Here is a 20288-nt window from a genome sequence, read left to right as displayed (position 1 = left end):
CACACAGCTTGGTGTCATCGGCAAACTTGCTGAGGGCGCACTCAATCCCACTGTTCATGTCAGCAACAAAGATGTTGAACAAGACTGGTCCCAACACCGATCCCTGAGGGACACCACTCGTTACTGATCTCCAGCTGGACATTGAGCCATTGACCACAAGTCTTTGTGTGCGGCCACCCAGCCAGCTCTTTATCCACCGAGTGGTCCATCCATCAAATTGGTGTCTCTCCAATTTAGAGACAAGGATGTCATGTGGGACAGTGTCGAACGCTTTACACAAATCCAGGTAGATGACATCAACTGCTCTACCATTGTCCATCAGTTCTGTCCATCAGTTCTCATCATAAAAGGCCACCAAATTGGTCAGGCAGGATTTCCCCTTAGTGAAGCGATGCTGGCTGTCACCAAGCACCTTGTTGATTTTCATGTGCCTTAACATGCCTTCCAGGAGAATCTGTTCCAAGATTTTTGCCAGGCACAGAGGTGACAATGACTGGTCTGTAATTCCCTGGGTCATCCATTTTCCCCTTCTTGAAAATGGGGGTTATATTTCCCTTTTTCCAGTCGTCGGGAACTTCACCTGACTGCCATGATTTTTCAAGTATGATGGCCAGTGGCTTAGCAACTTCATTTGCCACCTCCTTCAGGATCTGTGGATGGATTTCATCAGGACCCATGGACTTATGCACGTTCAGATTTTTAAGATGGTCTCAAACCGGATCCTCTCCTACAGTGGGCCCAATGTCTTCATTCTCACAGTCCCTGCATCTGCCTTCCAAGACTTGGGTGGTGTGTTCAGAGCCTTTGCCAGTGAAGACCGAGGTAAAGAAGTCATTCATAACCTCAGCCTTCTCCAAATCCAGGGTAGCCAGTTCTCCTGAGAGCTCCCTGAGGGGGCCTGCGTTCTCCCTAGTCTGTTTTTTATTTGCTATGTACCTGTAGAATCCCTTCCTGTTATCCTTAATATCCCTAGCCAAGTTTAATTCTAACTGGGCCTTATCTTTCCTAACCTGGTCCCTAGCTTCCTGGACAACATCCCTGTACTCTTCCCAGGCTGCCTGTCCTTGATTCCACCTTTTATAAGACTCTTTTTTCATTTGAATTTTCCTCAGCAAACCTCTGTTCACATGCTAGCCATGTGTGTGCTGATGTTGCAGCTGGTAATTTTCCACTGCAACCTTAGGGGGGATATAAGGACCTGTACAGGGACAAATAGGTGAGAAGGCCAGACGCGCATCTTGATTTGGGGGATGCCCTGACAACACACTGCCTACCACCCCTCCGACTGGGCAACATGTTCCATCTCCTTCTGCTTGGCAGTAATCCCATGCAACCAGGGGTTGGCATGTATGTAACCTGCTTTGCATTAATAGATATATATATTTGCTTTGCACTAATAACTCAATAAATACACTAGAGCATTTAATTGTTTATACTGTGTTTGGTGTCCAGTCTTTGTACACAGGAATCCTACAAACCTGGAACACATTTCATCATTGAAGATGGTATACATGCACTTTCATCTGTACCTAAACTAACCCAATGGACTAAGATGGAGATACATGGATATATAGACGTATTTACATATACACATATACGTACGTTAGACATTTCCCTCGGGTGCAATGAAATGTAGTATTACTAGGAATATACTCACATCAGCTTTGTCAGCACTCCTCAACAGCTGAGGGTCACTGAGCAGCAGTAACAGCCCAGGCAGATGATCCCCCTATTTCTTAAACTCTGAGGGTTTAGAGGCTCTTGAGAGGCATCCCACTCAGTGGGAGACAACTAGGTCACAGCTCACTGGAGACCAGGAGAGCCCAATGGGACTCTCTTGGGACCACTGTTTATCAGGCCATAAGATGATTGGCTTTAGCCACTGTAAATTTTCATCCTGGTATCACATTTTTGTCTGTTTTACCATCTCCAAAGAACTCCTGACATGATCAGGAAGTCTCTAGGCCTTCCTGTTATCTATATAATCCTTCCTGCCTTTATCAGACATTAGAATTAATAGTCAGGGGGTGCCCAGCCTTCCAACTCCATGAACTTATGCAAAGGCTAACAGGAATTCCGGGGGGGGGGGTGTGGAGTGCGAAGCACAGGCACACTCCTGACCTGGACCAATCCTAACAGACCAAGGCCTTCTCTCAGGAGAAATTCCTTCAGCAGATCCTCACACCTCTCACTGCAGTGAGCTATTCCAATAAAAATCTCCAGACAGTGCACAGCAGCTCCCTTCTCACCTTAATTAGGAGTGGCAGTTCCACTACATTAGCCAAGCAACGAAGGAAACTCGTGACCAACATGTCACCTTTGTCCCACTGCTGGATGTTTTGCATTTCCCAGTCCTGTTCTGTCACTGAAGGGGAAGCTGAGAGACAGCATGGCAACCCGAGAGAGACCTAACCTGCCATAAAGCTGAGCAAGGCCAGGATTTGAAATCAGCACTATTTTTGACTGGTTTGCAAGTGCAAAGTGCTATTTGTGAACCGCTTGCCCAAATGAGACACCTGCCTACGTCTATGATGTTGAACTGGTTTGCATCAAGAGTTCCTTCTTTGTGAACAAGGAAAAGTCATATCTCAAAATGCTTTGGTGAACTGCAGCACTGAACTGAATTTTCCTTGAAGAGGTACATTCAGAAAAAAAAGAAAAAAGAAGGAAATAATTGCTTACTGTTTGAACCCCTTTGATTTCCACTAGGCATTCACTTCAGCATTCTAATGCAATCCTTTGGCCAGCACAGAGGCTGCTAGAGGCAATGAGATCTGTTATAGGCAACACAGTATAAGGAGGAAAGCAGGGTGTCACTGAGCAGAAGTACATGACAATTAAACGACACCTAAACAGAATCATTTAATAAGGTGCAGTGCTACTCCAGGGCCAACAGACCTCAGGGTTCTCAGTTCACACATGCAGGCCCCAGAAATGGCAGTTCCACTTGAGCAGCTCAACTAGAAGCCTGACTCCAAAGTTACTGCTCATCTTTCCCAGCAATTCTTTCATATTAGGTTCCATTTTGCCATCATTCATGGTTTAAAAAGCACATCTCATTTTCAAGTATGCCTTTAAAGCCTTTAGCCTCAGAAGGCAGCATGTCCAGCCCAGGTCCCACAGCCCACAGTCATTAGTGCTCACGTGCCATTCACTGAGCTCTCCCAGTTCAAGCTCACACCTGGATTTAGCCTGAAGTCATCATCGTAAATCCTGAAACTTCACATTTCTTGCCTGTTCCTTCAGATGTAAGTTCTGGGACTTGAAGAAGCAAAAAAATCTGCGTTCCTTACACTGTGATCTCCAAAAACTCAACCATGTTTAATGAAACACTGGGGTTTCAAATAAAAACTAAGTTTTTATTATATACTACAGACTTTTTGAAATACTTTAGATTTCTCCAGTGATATTACGAAAAAAAAAATAAAAATTCTTCTGGGTTGCTTGAAGATGTTTTAGCTGAGCAGGCAGAACTCCCAGCTAGTAGGTACATATCCCTGCCATTCCCATTTCCACTGGTATTACCAGCACCATGGATTCTGCTGTTCATGCAGCTCATAAGAACATTATTAAACCGCTTAACCCATACTGCAATTGGGAAAACTGAGACTCAGCAAATAAAGCTGCCTGCCTCCCATGTTGAATAGCCTTTAGAAGGACTTAAGCACACAGACATCAGGCATGCCAGGGACAAACAGATATTACAGCCAGCAGTTCTTCAGTTTGAAGAAAATCATCCAAATTGCTTGGAGAGAGATAAAAAACAGGGGAGGAGGAGGAGGGTGGGAACAACAGAAAAGAAAGGAGACAAGAACATTTTGCAGAACACTGTGCAGACTTAGCTGCTCAGTATTCTCAGCTGAGAAATTTATCTTAATGATGAAGACTTGGATTACTGTGTGCAGTTCTGGTGTCCTCAACATAAAAAGGTCACGGAGCTGTTGAAGCAAGTCCAGAGGAGAGCCACAAGGATGATCAGGGGACAGGAGCACCTCTTGTAGAAAGACAGGCTGAGAAAGTTGGGGCTGTTCAGCCTGGAGAAGAGAAGCAGCATGGAGACATCAGAGCAGCCTTCCAGTATCTGAAGGGGCCTACAGGATGCTAGAGAAGGAATCTTCATCAGGGCCTGTAGCAATAGTAAAAGGGGTGATGGGTTCAAACTGAAACAGGGGAAGTTCAGGTTAGATATAAGGAAGAAGTTCTTTACTGCGAGGGTGGTGAGGCACTGGAACAGGTTGCCCAAAGAAGTGGTGAATGCGCCATCCCTGTCAGTGTTCAAGGCCAGGTTGGACAGAGCCTTGGGTGATATGGTCTAGCGTGAGGAATCTCTGCCCATGGCAGGGGGATGGAACTGGATGATCTTAAGGTTCTTTCCAACCCAAACCATTCTATGATTCTATGGCTTCCCTGAATGAGAGGTATCAAAATATTTAGCTGACCTGGTTCAGCTGAAGGATGCAGTTGGGTCAGTTCAAAGTTATCGCCTCAGCAAAACTGCCATTAGTCAGGAGAAAAAAGGTCCTGTGCCTGCTGTGCTGCAGGGCCCAGGGCCAGGCTCACACCTCCTCTTTCCAACACCACCCTGCTAAATGTTCACTTGATCTGAAATAGGTTGTTCTTAATTGCACCAGACAACTAATGAAAAGGCAAATGATGTCATGAAATAGGCAACTAAGTTATAAACTGACAGGTAAGCTCAGCTACGACTTTATCCTAGATATATGCCTAGATATACACATTTCAAACAGAATGCTCTTATTTTGGCACTGCTGAGCTTTGGAATACTCAGTGGTGAGGCTGTACTTACAGAACCAGGACAACTGTCCAACTGTGCCTTTTTTCTCTCCAGAAGAGGTTCCCTACAGTACAGCATCACTGGCCATCCAGTTCAAAGAATCATACAATAATAGAATCAACCAGGTTGGAAAAGACCTTTAAGATCATCAAGTCCAACCATTACCCCAGCACTGCCAAGACCATCACTAAACGATGTCTCTGAGGGCCTCACCTACAAGTTTTGAGAACACTTCCAGGGACACTGATTCCTCCATTCCCTGGGCAGCCTGTTCCAATGCCTGACCACCCTCTCAGCGAAGAAATTGTTCCTAATATCCAGCTAAACCTACCCTGGTGTAGCTTGAAGTCATTTCCTTTTGTCCTATTGTTTGTTACTTGCAAGAAGAGACCAACCCCAGCTCACTACAACCTCCTTTCAGGTAGTTGTAGAGAGCAACAAGGTCACCCTGAGCCTTCTCTTCCCCAGACTAAGCCCCCCCAGGTCCCTCAGCCATTCCCCATCAGACCTGTGCTCCAGACCTTTCATCAGCCCCCTTGCCCTTCTCTGGACCTGCTCCAGCACCTCAACATCTTGTAGTGAAGGGCCCAAAACTGAGCACAGGATTAGAGGTGCAGCCTCACCATTGCCCAGTACAGGGAGACAATCACTGCCCTGGCCCTGTTGGCTACACTCTTTCTGATACAGACCAGGATGCTATTGGCCTTCTTGGCTGCCTGCTCATGTTCAGCTCTGTCAGTCAGCACCCCCAGGTCTTTTTCCACCAAACAGCTTTCCAGCCACAGAGTGGTATTCTAGTTCACAAACAGTAAACCTAAGAGAAAGAACTCATTAGGGAACTTAATACACTACAAAAAGGATATGAAGAAGCCTCCTGTATCACCCACAAGGCTATCTGAGGCCTAACTGAATGCTGTTAACCCAGCACATAACCTCGTAAATGAATTTAATATTAGTTTCATTTATCATCCTTATGTCTCCTTCTGGCAGATTGGTTTAAAACTTGATACCTCAGAGCTCACCTTCCAATTTCCAGTCCATTCCAGTCAGTTTTTATACATTCCTTTCCGTGTCCATTTTATCTCTCAGCTTCAACAGCTTGTCTGCCTGACATATTCCCAGACTGATACTACCAGACAAGTCCAACTTAACTTGTCTCTTAAGATGGGCATTCTTGCCCCTAACTCTGCTTTGCCCTTGTTACTTATCTGTCCCATTTTGCCATCGTCACTGTGTCTTGCATGACACTTCCCTGCTTTTTGAAAATAAACCCAAAAAACCCTAAGGGAACTTGGCACGAAGAAGTACAGCTGAATTCTAGGACTTTTCTGAACTACTTAAATGGTATTTATACTAAAACAAGCAACAGCTTTGGAGTTATTTGTACAAAAAATTCCGTGTGAAGAGAGCTGTGGACTGGCCCCACAAAAAATAAGTGTCAGCTGTAACTCTCAGCATCTTCTCTCCTATTTTTTCAGCCCATTCTGAGTAAATAGCAGCACCAATGGAAGCCATTTACAGAAAATACCAGAAGACAAATGTTTTGGAGAGTCAGGGTCCAAAAGCAAACCTTCCAAACCTTCTTTCCAACTCTGTTCAGATTATTCAAGTCTCCCACTCTTTTTGGGATTTGTCCTTTTGGATTAGCCACCTCTACTTGTTCTCACTACACTCACAGCACCCTTAGTCTTTCATCATGTCCCAGTTGCATGCAGTTCCTTCAGTTCCTTAGGCACAAGGGGTTAGTTTGGAGTTCTGATGTTTCTATCCCTTTAAGCCACTCCTGCTTGTAGCCAAGTAGGTAATTTGCTATTTCTACCTGCTATGTAAATTGATTAATTGCAGGCAAACATAAGGCCCATTCTCATGCTGAGGAGGAAGGAAATCTGTATCAACTACTCCTTTCAACACTTATATTTCATCAAGCTTCCACCACCAGCCTGTGCTCCAGGTCAAATCTGAGCTTTCTTCTGGCCACAAGGGCACAACTTTCCAGAAGTCTTTAAAACTCACTGTAAACCTCACCACAAGAAACACCAAAATTATTTACCTTATTTCAGCCTTAGACAACAAACACTCCCTCAGGCTCAGGACTATACAGATGGTTACTGAAGTGAACAGATCATCTTTCAAGGGCCAGTTGCAGTGACACCATCACTTTGTCACTCCGGCTTCCCACTTCCAGCAGAGTTGGAAATTCTTCATAAAGAAACATTCTGCAGATGGCAACATTTGCACATGATGTATATCACCTTTAGGGAACCTGAGAGGTTATACAGTGTTAGGATGTCCCTGGCATTGTCATCCATCACACTATCAAAGTCAGAAAGTTAATAACTAACCCTCCCGGGTGGTGAGTCACTCAAGCTCCCTGCACTTTGCCTGAAGGTACAGACCACCCCCCCCACCCCCCCCCCCCACGGTGGAGGAGCCAAAGGCAGAGATTGATTTTCAAGGCCTAACTTTGTATGGGAAGTCACATATGGATTAATCTGTTAGTGGACATTTACCCTATGTCTGACTCGCCCAGAAGTAAAGCTTTACAATTCAAGACTGCCCCAAGCAGCAGCACAGTGGGTAGAGCACAGTGGGTACACTGAAGAACAGACACAGGTTACAAAGCTGGCCAAGCTCACTTTCCTCCCTTACTGCCACAAAGGTGCTGATCCTAAGGCAGCAGGATTTACCCACTCAGCCTTCCTTCAGGTAAACAACTTCTTTTGTGTTCTACTGCAGCTTCTTCCTCTTTCAGCTCCTTGTTCTCCCTTCCTTCCCTCCTCCCACTCAGCCCATGCAGTATAAAAAAAGGAATAATCATCTTTCCATCCCTCCTGCAAGCATGTGTTTATCTCTTTATTTTTAAATGTTACAGCTTCCCAACATCTGTCTCTGTGTGGTATAATCTTACTGATGAAATATTTCATGTTTTCCTTGAGCTCTCATCAATATGTCTCTGTGTTATCAGCTTAGCAGATGGAGACCCAGAAGGAATAACCTCAGCTTACCTGGGTGATTTCTTCTTAAGTACATACTTACTGTACTCCAGGAGAAGAATCATCATTATTTTAGCAATGCAACACAACATCTCTCTGCAACAAACTGAATTCTCTCCTCTTAAGTTACATATGCCTACTTCATTGTAATTTTCCCCTTGGATTCTCCAAGTTGTTCTCACCCACCACTAACATTTCTACCCACATTTCACACATACTGGAAAAACTCAGGCAGATATCAAGGCCACCGGAAAAGCCACTGGCATAGCCAGGAATTGAACCTCATTTTCCCCATATTAAACCACATCTGTACCACCCACCTGCTTCCTGCCTCATGTGTTAACTGCAAAAGCATGCAAAAAAAAACAGTCACTGTGGTCAGAGAAAGAGCTTTGGTTACGTGGAGCTCTACTGATGATGTGAGAAGCAAAAGAAAGCACAGATACTTCCTTCTCAGCTTTGTAAAGGATGCCTGCAGAGCTTGCCTTGTTAAACAGCTCATGGCTACCACCCCTGCATGCTTCTGAAACATCTCCCCTTACACATTCAGACAATGCAAGTCATGCAGTTGTTGCTACAAAGCAACTTGGTAAAAATAATAATAATTAGTAAAAAATTGCCCATGAAATCAACACTTTTCTCACTTCATATTTTGGAGGTTCCTCTCCATTTAAACATTCCAGTGATTATATGGAGCAAAGAGGATTCCTTAAGGTTTTCTCACCACTACAGAATGCTTGCCTTCCTTTTGTCACAGTAGGATTTTGTGTTTGCCCTCCAACAAAGACACTTAACCATGACCTTACGTAGCAACAGCTCCCATGGATGTGACTAATACAACAAGGCAGGTGTAGGTCTCCTTTCTTTACCACTTCCCCTCTCCTACAGCACAGAAACACTGCTCTTCCCATAGAAAAAACAAGCAAGTAATAAGAGGAACAATTCTGACCATCATTTACTGACCACTGACACAGGTAACAGCCCAAGGCAATGCTTACAGCCATAAGGTTTCTGTCAAAAAAAAGCCATTCCCTGTATTCAGCTGAACAGAGCTTTTGGCCAAGTAACCAAGAGCACATCAGCTGCTTCTAATCCTTTGTCTTGGAGTTGCATTCAGCATCAAAATAACATGTGCCTCTTATAAAGCCAGGTAAAGGAGGTACACATAGGAGCCACCTCCCACCTACCACGTGCTGGCCTACCTCTCTGCAACCTCCCCGCAACCTCCCCTGACATTTAAACCATGTCCTCTCTGCACCATGCCTGTATCAAGGTACCAACACAGAGTAAATGAGAATCCAGCCCAGGGTACTGCAGAGCTTAGCCTAACACATTAGAGGATGATTACAGAACTGAAGGTTATTTATTGTATGTTAGGGCATGGTGGGGGGGGGTGGGGAAAGGTTTTTTTATTCATTTGGTTTATAGTCCTATCTGAATAAAGGTAAACACATAGGGATTATAAATGAAATAAATCTGATGCAGAATAGAATGGGGGTCGTACACACACACACACACACACACACAAAATCTCAAGAGGGTCAGGAGATAATGAAGATTATGCCTCAATATTGGGATTATGATGTTAGTTCTTTATTTCAATAAAACTGGATAGAGATCTTTCATATCAGGGACAGAGCTTAGCTGTAAGGACAAAGTAATCTTCTGGGAATTATGTGTACAGGCTCAACAACATTTTTATTGGATGGCTGATGAACTGGAAAACTCCAGGATAGCCGGGTTTTAATTTGTAATCTTAATTTTCATATAAATCGGTACAGTTGAAGGAAGGGGGGCAGATGTAGAGGGACTCTGATGCTGTGCTAATATCACAGCATTAAGACAGCACATGCATTAAGGCTACAAGTGTAACTCATCTAGTATCTGATTCTGTCTTTTTGCCTATCCGTCTGTCTACTATCTATCGTTTCACCACTGAAGTATCTCAACAGTGACTCAAGAGCAGAAGACACAGTCAGGGTAACGTTGCATCCACCAAGAACTACCTCCATGTGCTCAGTTGCTCACCAGGAAGCAGCAATGTGAAAGAAGCAGCTTCAGACAATAAGTTTTGGGACCTCATGTTTTGCGATCAGCTCCATCCTAACCCTCTGCTCCAAAATAAATCACCAACAAGCCATGAGACTGTTCTGTTTGTGATTTTAACTGTCAGGTCACCTAAACATGTCTTCTGAGCCTTATGGGTACTGCAGCCCTGACCATCCAATGGGCTGAGTATCCACAGCTTCTGGTGCTAGCCTGTTCAGAAAGTCAGAGAATGGTTTGGGTTGGAAAGGACCTTAAGATCACCCAGTTCCAACTCCCTGCCATGGGCAGGGATGCCTCACACTAGACCATATCACCCAAGGCTCTGTCCAGCCTGACCCTGAACACTTACAGGGATGGAGCATTCACCACTTCTTTGAACAACCTGTGCCAGTGCCTCACCACCCTCACGATAAACTTCTTCCTTAGACCCAACCTGAACTTCCTCTCTCTAAGCTCGAACCCATCACCCCTTGTCCTATTGCTACTCTCTGATGAAGAGTCCCTCTCCAGCATCCTTGTAGGCCTCCTTCAGGGACTGGAAGGCTGCTCTGAGGTCTCCACACAACTTCTCCAGTCTGAACAACCCCAATTTTCTCACTGTCTTTGTACAGGAGGTGCTCCAGCCCCTGATCATCCTCATGGCCCCCTCTGGACTTGCTTCAACAAAAGTATCAAGTACGGTAGTGAAACTATTCCTGCCTGCACAACTGATGGTCTTAATGAAGCAGAACACATAAAAGATAGCCAGGGAAGCACCAGAGAGGACGGGTCTTGTTTAAGGTCATGCAACAGGGTACTTGATAGTTAACACTGCTTGGGCTGGTGTACTAAACGCTCACATCAAATTCCTGTCCTCCAAGACACAGGCTTCACATCCACTACCTTCAGAAAGTAACGAACAGTCCCAAGCTGCACAACCATCAGGAATGAGTTATGGCCCCGGAGGTGAATTATTTCCTCAGCAATACTCTGTGGAACAAGCAACGGATTGAAGTAACCATGCTATTGCTTCGATCACCCCTATCCCTCTACCTTCCTGATAAGTAACAAAATCCACAGCACTGATAGAACAGCTGCTTTTATAAGGGCAGCAATAACGAAAGAAGCTCCCATAATTTCCTAGCATTTGAGCATCAAAACAAGATTTCCAGGGAGAAAATTGAAATGCCAAAAAGATTTATATTTACTTATGCAGATATCCTGCAATCCTAGCCTTTAAAACATGGCCTATTATATTGGTGCTGAGGGAGAGAAGAAAAAAGAACCAAACTTATCATTCCATTTCCCAAATATACAGCCACTGTAAAATGCAGAGAATGGGCAAAGCTATTTTTTAAAAGCTACCTGATACCAAAATAGGGAGAGTGAATGACAGAAGAGAATCTGATCTACTCGGGCATAATCTTCAAGTGTAAATTTCTTCATTTTATTACTGTCAGGAAGGCCTTAAATCAATTCCCACTTCTGCTTTTGTTTCCGAGGTGACACTGTGACGTGCTGACAGAAATCCTGTGTAAGCAAGCTGCATACAGGACTCCATTCCCTTTCCCTATGCCTGCTCTTCCCATCACATAAATCTGTCCACAAGTTCTTTGCTTACCTTAATCATCCACTCTAGGAAAGCCAACAAGTCACTACAAGGAGCATGCATAACCATCAGCAGCACAATAATCATCTATGAGCCTGATTAGAGAGTGGAAAATCATGCCAGATAATGGGATTTCATCAAAATAGAAGATGAAGACGTATGTGATGACATCTTATTCTGGACTTCCAAAAGGCCTCCAAGGACCTCATAAGGCCTTCCAGTAGAATTAAGAAGTTGTGCACAGACAGGCATTTTGGCTGAAAGTTAGTCAGAAGGATGAATGGGGGGACAGAAAGATATTAGGATCAAATGGTCAATTAATAAAATGGCTCAAGATTAACAAGGAGGTGCCCCAAGACGCTAAGACCGAAGTTATTTACAGTCGTTAGTCATGATTTAGGAAAGAGGCTGAGAAATGAGGTGATGACCTATGCAGATAATACGAAATCATTTGGATTAGTCAGATCTAGAGAAGCCTGCAGGGACCACAGAGATGAAAGACAGAACCATAACAGCAGTGAAGAAGAAAGGTAATGAGCATTGGAACAAATAACAGGAACACTAAGGTGCCAAATTCTAAGCAAAGACTGTCACAAATCTGAAAAGGCAGCCAGGTTTTTTGGACAGCTGGACAAGAAACGTCAATCCTGTATCCAGGTTGGATAAAGGAAAACAGAAAACTGTGCTGTAAGAATCTAGGTATGGAAGTAGCTCCAGAATGAGCACTGCAAATGGTCACAGGTTCCCTGTAAAGGGCCTGGATTTGTTTTTTTTCCAGTCATTACACACAATGATTTCAGAAAAGGACAGACAAAAACAAACCCAGGGAAATCTGAACAAACCAACTATATAACTACATAATCTGAAGAGAAGATTACACTCAGTGAGACTGAATGACAGCCACACTAAAATTCAAGATGAACATCCCTTTCCCTTTTTTTTTCCCCTGTTTATCCCTGTACTCAACTTATTTATTTATTTTTTTTCAAGTAAAACCAGGAAAATTACACATTTGTTTCTATCAGATAGTTGTCATAAGCAAAACTTCCTATTTAAGTTTAAACCCAACCATATATATCACCATGTGTCAAACATGCTCTCACTTGCTTTTACTACTCAGCGTCTGTCATTTTGCAACTGGCAATTCTGGAATTGCTTTTTACCTTTTTAAGTTTCCCCCAAACAGTGGGTCTGTTCATCAGCAGCAAGAAGATACAGGGTAACCATATAATTCAGTGTAATGTTCTGATGTTCCTGCTGCATTACTTTATGATGGCATGAGTATGTAAAATACAGGTGACTTTTACAAGACGTGAATTTTATCACCATGCTATATCCAGGTGTCCACAGATCACTAGTGACATTGAATTAACAAGTTAAAAAAGTACGTCTTAACTAAAAAGCAGGCAGTGGAATTCAGGTGGAGAAATCAAATTCCTTCCAAAATGTCTACTAGTCTCTATAAGCTGGAGCATACAAGTGAAAACTACTTAACAGTGGGAAAATATCCATTTTTATGCAGTATTTTACAGCCTCCTGGTACTCCTGTTGTTTACAATAGTTTTTTTAACTTCCCACCAAGTTAAGAAACGATACAACAGAAAAATACATCCTGGCTACTCCATCTGCACTTCTTCTGAGCCCATGACACCATTTTTCAGCTGTGACCAGGAGCTGATACTCATCTGCAGTGACATCCTAAAGTCCAAGAGACCCAGCACATGCTTCAGCAAGGCAACCACGCAAACGCTGGAACAGCACCTGGGAGTATGTCCTGGGGACAGGCAGTAGGTACACGGAGATCTCCAGGTCACTTGAGCCCCCTTGCAACCAAGCTGGAAGTTTGTCCTGACTTCACAAAACTCTCCAGAAAGAACAGAAGTTCAGGGAGAAACAACAGACCTTCTGATTGCTCTTGCCTGCAGATAAACAGAGCTGAACACATCCCGTGCTACCTCAGTGTGTGTCACAGAGCAGCTTGTAATGACATGTGCACATACACCTCTACATAAAGGATGGGGTTTCTGACAATTTCTAACTGGAAGGAGATACATAAGAGCTTAATTGCACTTCTTTAAAACACTCTCCGTGCAGCATGAGCCAGCTTCTGGAGGCTCTGTTCTAAAATGAGTATAACACCTTTCTTATATTTCTCTCCACTCATACTTACGTTTACACTGCCTTTTCTGTTTGCGGAGAGTCCTGCTCCCTGTGCAGAGCTTCCCCACACTTGGTTACATCTAGGCAGTGCTTCTATCAGATCCACAAGGACAGGTTGCCCAAAGAAGTAGTGAATGTTCCATCCCTGTCAGTGTTCCAAGACCAGGATGAACAGAGCCTTGGGCAACATGGTCTAGTGTGAGGCATCCCTGCACCTGGCAGGAGGCTGGCAGTCTGTGATTCTGTGATATCATGACTAAGACAGTATTAACAACTATTTCTCTTACAACCCGTACCACAGTATATCAGGAGTTGGTACCCAGGTTTCCAGCACAGCATAGATTTGCTTTTGTCTTTCTCTTCCCCTAATCAGTAGAGCCTTCTGCCATGCAGGCTTAGTACACCACATAGTCTCAATTACAAAAGCAGTTAGAATTATGGTGCGTTGCCTCTTCCTGGTCTTATTTCCTGTTAAGTTCCCATCAGTGGCAAGTAGAAAAAACTAAAAAAGCTCATTTGGGTTCCAGCTGTCATCTTCCCTCCTTGTGCCATCTTTTCTTGCAATTTCAGGCTTGCTCATGTGCTTACTTAAAAGCTTTTATTTCATCTCTCAGGGCAAAGACTTGAGTATTTAGTAGCTTTCCCACTGTTCCTGTCTAATCTTCCTATTTATCAACCTGGAGATTCCTCAGCTTTACTAATCTTTCCTGAGTGGATATAACCTCAGGGTGATTTCCTAAGTGACAGTTAAACAAACTGCTTGATAATTCCCATTTGGAACTTCTGGTCTTCTTTTGCATGTTAAGCTCCAAGCGAACCAGGACTATATCATTTGATACAACCGCAGCATGCCTCCAATTCCCATTCTCTCCTCATGTATTTAATGGGACCATATATTTTTTACTCAAGATAAAAGGTGGGTTTTTTCATAGGAAAACTACCCATCACATCCCTTTTCTCAAAAAGCTGATCACCACATAAAGCAACTGTTCTTACTGCTGTGCTAAGCAGGGAAGCTAAGGGAATTCCCACAAGGAAATTCAGACGTAAAACAAATTTCTGCCTTCGATATTTCCAAATTCCTCTGCTCTGTTAACATACTGCCAGGGAAATAGCCTGCATTTTTTGCCTTCTTCCAAGCAATAAGAGACACGCAGCTAGGCAAGAATTTAAACAGACCACACCCCCCACGCCCCCCCCCCCCCATCTCTGTATAATATCTTTTTAATCAAGAATTCCATCTTAATCCCAGCTTTCAAAGTAAAATAATCATAGAACATTTTATTTACTACACTCATTCCAGAACTGGACACGAAAACACCTAATCCTGTAAAACTACACAAATTTCTGATCAAAGTATAGCAGGTAAATCAAACCTGAAATTAAAGGATTAGAAAAGGTTACTGTAATTCTTTTCTATTAAGTAACACAGTAGCAGATTTCACTGAATCTTGCTCTGTAATTCCCATCTGGAAAAGCAGCACTGGAGGATTGAACAGGTTTGATAAATGCATTTTTATGACATCTGTAAAGTAAAAGCCAGCAATTGGAGCCCATCCTAATCTTTCAGCCAGCAGCAGGTACTGTGAGATCACTGATCAAAACCCAGTACTTGGGACAGCCAGAATGATTCGGACAGGTTGTGCTCTTCCCCCAGCTCTGTCCATGAGTTTTTCAACCTCTCTAATCCAGCTGAGAGCCAGCTGTGTATTTAGAGAAAGTCTTCTTCCTCATGCTCTTCACTCTCCCTGACACATGCCCACAGCACTGTGCAGTGCTATTGTAGTCTGTGACATTTCCTAGGCTATCAGGAGAACATGCACAGGTTGCTGCTGGAGGATCCTCACCCAAGGGCCAGCTCCACCTCTTCCACTCCCCCTTTTTCATGAACACTTACTTACAAAATGAAGACACGACACTGGAACCTCAAGGAAAGCTTAGGAACATGGCATGGATAGGAACTATGCATCCACCTAGTTCTGAGGCACCAAAGGAAAATCCCTGAAAGTTTCCCTGTTCCTTACAGATGATCCAATACTGCCCAAATCCAAGAGACCACCCTTCACTTGCTTCGTCAGGATCTGAAGAATCCTCAGATGGTCAGCTCACCACTGCAAAACACCACACAGCAGTCAAGTCTTCCCCAGCTATGTGTGAAGACATAGCATGCAGAAGTTATTTCTCCTGGTTTTCCTTGGCCCCATAAAGTTAACAGCCAAATTATTTCCCCACATCACACCTTTTCCTGCTGGAGGAGAACTAACTCATATGCCAAGAAAAGGACAAAAAGCTTAGTGTGCTCCTCTGCTGCCCATTTCCAATACTTTCATCCATACTAACAGTTCTCAACTCCCAAACTACAATTTAAGAAATAATCAGATTCACAGTGTTTCAAGAGCAGCCTGTAATGATCTTTCCTACTGGAAGTGTTAAAACAGATGCTTTCCCCCAAAGATTCTGGGGTTTTTCTGGCTTCTTATTTTTCCAGAGCCCGTGAAAAATTGTGAATAAAAATTACCCATTCAAAAAAATGGAAAGCTAAGGATTTTCTACTAAATTATTCCTACTTTCAGTTTTGTTTAACAGCCCTCATTTAGCCCCAACTGTGAAAATCAAGCAAGACATTTTGTGATTCAGAAGCCACAAGAAGTCACAATGAGTTTGCTGTAGTTTACAAAGAAGAATAAAGACCACCTAAAAGATTCCTGCCCTAGTTGCTTCAACAATACACCTCAGAGGTCACCAAAGAGCCCAAAAAGCTTCCCTGCACAAGACACTTCATTGTCATTAGAATCAGCTAGGTTGGAAAAGACTTTTAAGATCATCAAGTCCAACTGCCAAGGCCACCACTAAATCATGTCACTGAAGGCCTCATCTACATGGTTTGTGAACACTTCCAGGAATGCTGACACCATCACTGCCTTGGGCAGCCTGTTCCAATGTCTGACCACCCTCTCGAGGAAGAAATTATTCCTAATATCATAGAATCATAGAATAGTTAGGGTTGGAAAGGACCTTAAGATCATCAAGTTCCAACCCCCCTGCCATGGGCAGGGACACCTCACACTAAACCGTATCACCCAAGGCCTTGTTCAACCTGGCCTTGAACACTGCCAGGGATTCACATTCACATTCACAACCTCCCTGGGCAACATATTCCAGTGCCTCACCACCCTAACAGGAAAGAATTTCCTCCTTACACCCAATCTAAACCTCCCCTGTTTAAGTTTTAACCCATTACCCCTTGTCCTATCACTACAGTCCCTAACAAAGAGTCCCTCCAAAGTAAACCTCCCCTGGTGCAGCTTGAGGCCACTTCCTCTTGCCCTGTAACTTGTTACGTGGGAGAAGAGACCAACCCCAGCTCACCACAACCTCCTTTCAGGTAGTTGTAGAGAGCGATAAGGTCCACACTGAGCCTTCCCTTCTTCAGACTAAACCCCCTCAGGTCCCCCAGCCGTTCCCCATCAGACCTGTGTCCAGACCCTTCAGCAGCTCCATTGTCCTTCTCTGTACCTGCTCCAGTACCTCAATGTCTCTCTTGTAGTGAAGGGCCCAGAAGTGAACACAGGATTCAAGTTGCTATTAGTCACTGTTTGTTGTCAGGGTCTTCTGAACTTCAGGCATTTCTTGAAGAAGCCTTACTGACAGATCCTGAGCTGTTCTGTCTCGCTTGGTCTTTCTCCCTTCTCAAGTGCCTACAAACCAACCACGTCATCATAGTTGTGGGCAAGTTCCAAGATTTGGTCATATAGGCTTGCCTGAGGCATTAGTGATATGTGCCGTTCCCTCAAACCATGGCAGACTGGTACCTCAGCACAGCACTTTGTCATCGCTTGATCTTGAGTTACAGCCCCATAAACCCTCAAAGCTCAAGGCTCCTGACTACCCCATTACCTGAAGACTGAATAGGGAGGTGTTAAGCACCTTGCTTCTCTCTGCATAACCAAATCAACAATTTCCCTTGGCTTTTCCTGTGTGGCAAGCACAGGTACAGGCTCATTTTACTGTGCTTCACCTCTTGTTCTTCACAGCTCAGTACTAATCATCAGTCCATAATGCAGTGCCGAATTGCTAGCCCCATCCTGATGATGTAGTTATTTCCAATTGGCACTTGGGAGCAGTGAAGATGGGAGGCATTACTCATCGCCAAGAGTACAGATGTTTCTAATTGCTTTCCATTACCAAGAATAACAGCTGTTTACATCTATCAGCAAATAATTCACAAGAGCTCCAGACTATTAAGATAACACACCCCACCTGGTCACCATCACAAGTTGTCAATGCCAAGGTAGTGGCTGCCAGAAACCCCCTTCTGCATCTCTGTTCATCAAATGACTGCATGCGTCACCTTCAGATACCCTTATGCTACCCCATAAGCCCGGTTTCTTGGTGGCCTGACAGATCAAATGGACATATGGATTCCTCATGGCTTCACAGTAAATGTTTTATGGTTATACTGCAGCCAAGGGCAAATGACAGAGGAGCAAGCGACTTGCAAATAACACACTGAAAGAAATACCCACACTTTTAATAAATTAGCTAGCAAAAAGGTGTGCCTGTGCTGATCTCTGCAGCTGTGCACAGACTAGTTTTTAAAATACACTGAGTAGCTGATAAAATTATTATTTCTTCAGCACTCCTGTGCACTGCCCAGGGATCAGGAAAGGAGCCTGCAGAAAATGGTCAGCAAGGGAACTCTGCTGCCCACTTCAGTGATCAAGTTCTCTTTTCTCAGACCACCACCAATCTCTCTGTGGTCCCTCACCAGACCAGGCTGTCAGCACCGTCCTCTTCACAGCACTTCTTAGCTTGGGAACCAGGTCTGTGGCAAAGACTCCCCACCACTATCTGCAGTATGAATAGATATGCAGCCAATTAAGATTAATTATTAGGAAACAGGTAGCATAACACCCTCCAAGTGCCTGTTCCAAGTGCTTCCAAGTTCTTCACTATTAAACTTTTCCTACTCATCAAAGCTTCATTTTCATTTGCCTTACAGAGCTCTGTACATTTACGTGTCTGTGAGCAACAAACCTGACCACACAAATCTAAGTGCATTACTACCACAGATTGAACCAACTGGACTAACCTGATGAGAAACAAAGGAGAGAGGAACGAACAACAGTAATGTCTCCATCAAACGTTTTGGTCCACATGTAAGCCCTTTCTCCAGCCATCCTCTGGGAAACCTTTTTCTCATGTACGAATCCAGATTAGCTGTCTCTGGAAACAGTAGTGGTATTTCAGGATCTTCTCTTAACAGTACTTTACACTTAAGATATCTTTCTTGATTATTATTTTATGCCCAATTACTATATTCATAAAATACTGACAAAAGACATGACCCTACTTCATTTGGGGCCACAACAAGCAGCTTGTACTGCTTTAATTAGATTAACACAGATGTGGCACAAACCCATCCAAGTGTTAGTGTGCAGTTCCTGTGAGTTTCATACACCAAAAGGAAAGATTATTTTGACAAAGTACCTCATTTGGAAGCTGCTCCTGATTCAGATGTGTCACCTGTGGCCCCCTCACGCCCTGCCACATACTTTATGCCTGAATTACAAAAGGCTTTTTTCTGCAATTACAAAGGTACTACAGGTACATCCCTTTGATCTACTTTGGAAAACTTAATTTAGGAATGCATTCCTTTCTTTGGTTAGTGCACTACTTTTTATTCCTTGGGAACATCAAGACACTCAATTCACATTTCCTTTACAAGTTTCTTTCAGCACAACGATCCCAAAAAGGAATTACTCTAAATCCCTCCATGATTTTTTGTCTTCCAGAGCTGTCTAGCTATTGTTGTTCTCATCATTTCTGCTATTTCAGGGCAGTGCCTCCTGCCCAGGGATTCCTGCCAACAAGAGCAGAATGCCATTACGAGAGAAGGCTGCTGTGAGCTGCCACCATCACAGGGAATTTATCACTGCAAGCCACAAGCATAATGGACTCCTTCACCAAATGACTTTGGGTGCACAGGGCTTTGGCACCAAATCTGCCATCCACACACAATTATTAAACTGAAAACGCATGTAATAAGAGCAGGGGACAGGGACATCACATCAGTGCAGGCAGCAAGCTCTCAAAAGCTCTGCATGCAGAAGCAGAGGAATTTGCTCCAAAAGTCCAGACTGCCTGACATGAGGCCAGGAAAAAAAAACCAGAAAGATACAAGAAAATATATTAAAAAAAAAAAAAAAAAAAAAAGGAAAGGAACTCCAAGGGTTTGCTAAATCCAGCAGCCTGGGTGAGATGTTAACACTGAATGCTTTTGGCTGGGAGAATGTGCTTTGCCAGAAAACTCAAGCTGCAGAAGCTGCAGCATTATTTGCAAACCTCTGATACCCCAACTTTTTATCCTTCCCTACCCTTTGCTGGATTATGTATCATTACATGAACTCTATTAAGCACATGGGGACCTTCCCCAACAGTCATTCCTTAATCAGGCAATTAACCGGTTGATTTTCCAAAGCGTTCAGCAGCTCAAAACTCTCACAGTACTCGAAGAACAAGTTTTTCCCTGTGTGGCCTTGTGGTCCTTCTAGGCTAGGACAGTTAAAGAAAACCTCATAGTTGTGAATGCAGAAAGACAGCTGGATATACAAAATGGAATGGCAGAGTACAACTAGAGAACTCATTGAACAGTGTCATCTCATGTGCTCACAAGCCATAGGCTTTCACAGCTGTGAACAGC

General features: G+C 43.7%; 2 long non-coding RNA genes across 2 annotated transcripts in view; one reads left to right on the top strand and one right to left on the bottom strand.

The window, feature by feature from the left end:
- LOC133208172 (uncharacterized) overlaps window positions 1-20288 on the bottom strand; it is a 175755-nt gene that overhangs the window by 113450 nt on the left and 42017 nt on the right. The gene's annotated exons all lie outside the window — the stretch shown is intronic.
- LOC133208132 (uncharacterized) lies at window positions 7241-9293 on the top strand. The gene is made up of 2 exons (XR_009724256.1): window positions 7241-7501; window positions 7761-9293. It is a non-coding gene; the product is annotated as an uncharacterized LOC133208132 (long non-coding RNA).

The sequence above is a fragment of the Neopsephotus bourkii genome, unplaced genomic scaffold, assembly GCF_033783945.1.
Source record: "Neopsephotus bourkii isolate Nb327-2 ecotype Australia unplaced genomic scaffold, CSIRO-AGI_Nbou_v1 NB_244, whole genome shotgun sequence".
In the NCBI taxonomy this organism is placed as follows: Eukaryota; Metazoa; Chordata; class Aves; order Psittaciformes; family Psittacidae; genus Neopsephotus; species Neopsephotus bourkii.
This window is presented reverse-complemented; position numbering and strand designations above follow the sequence as displayed.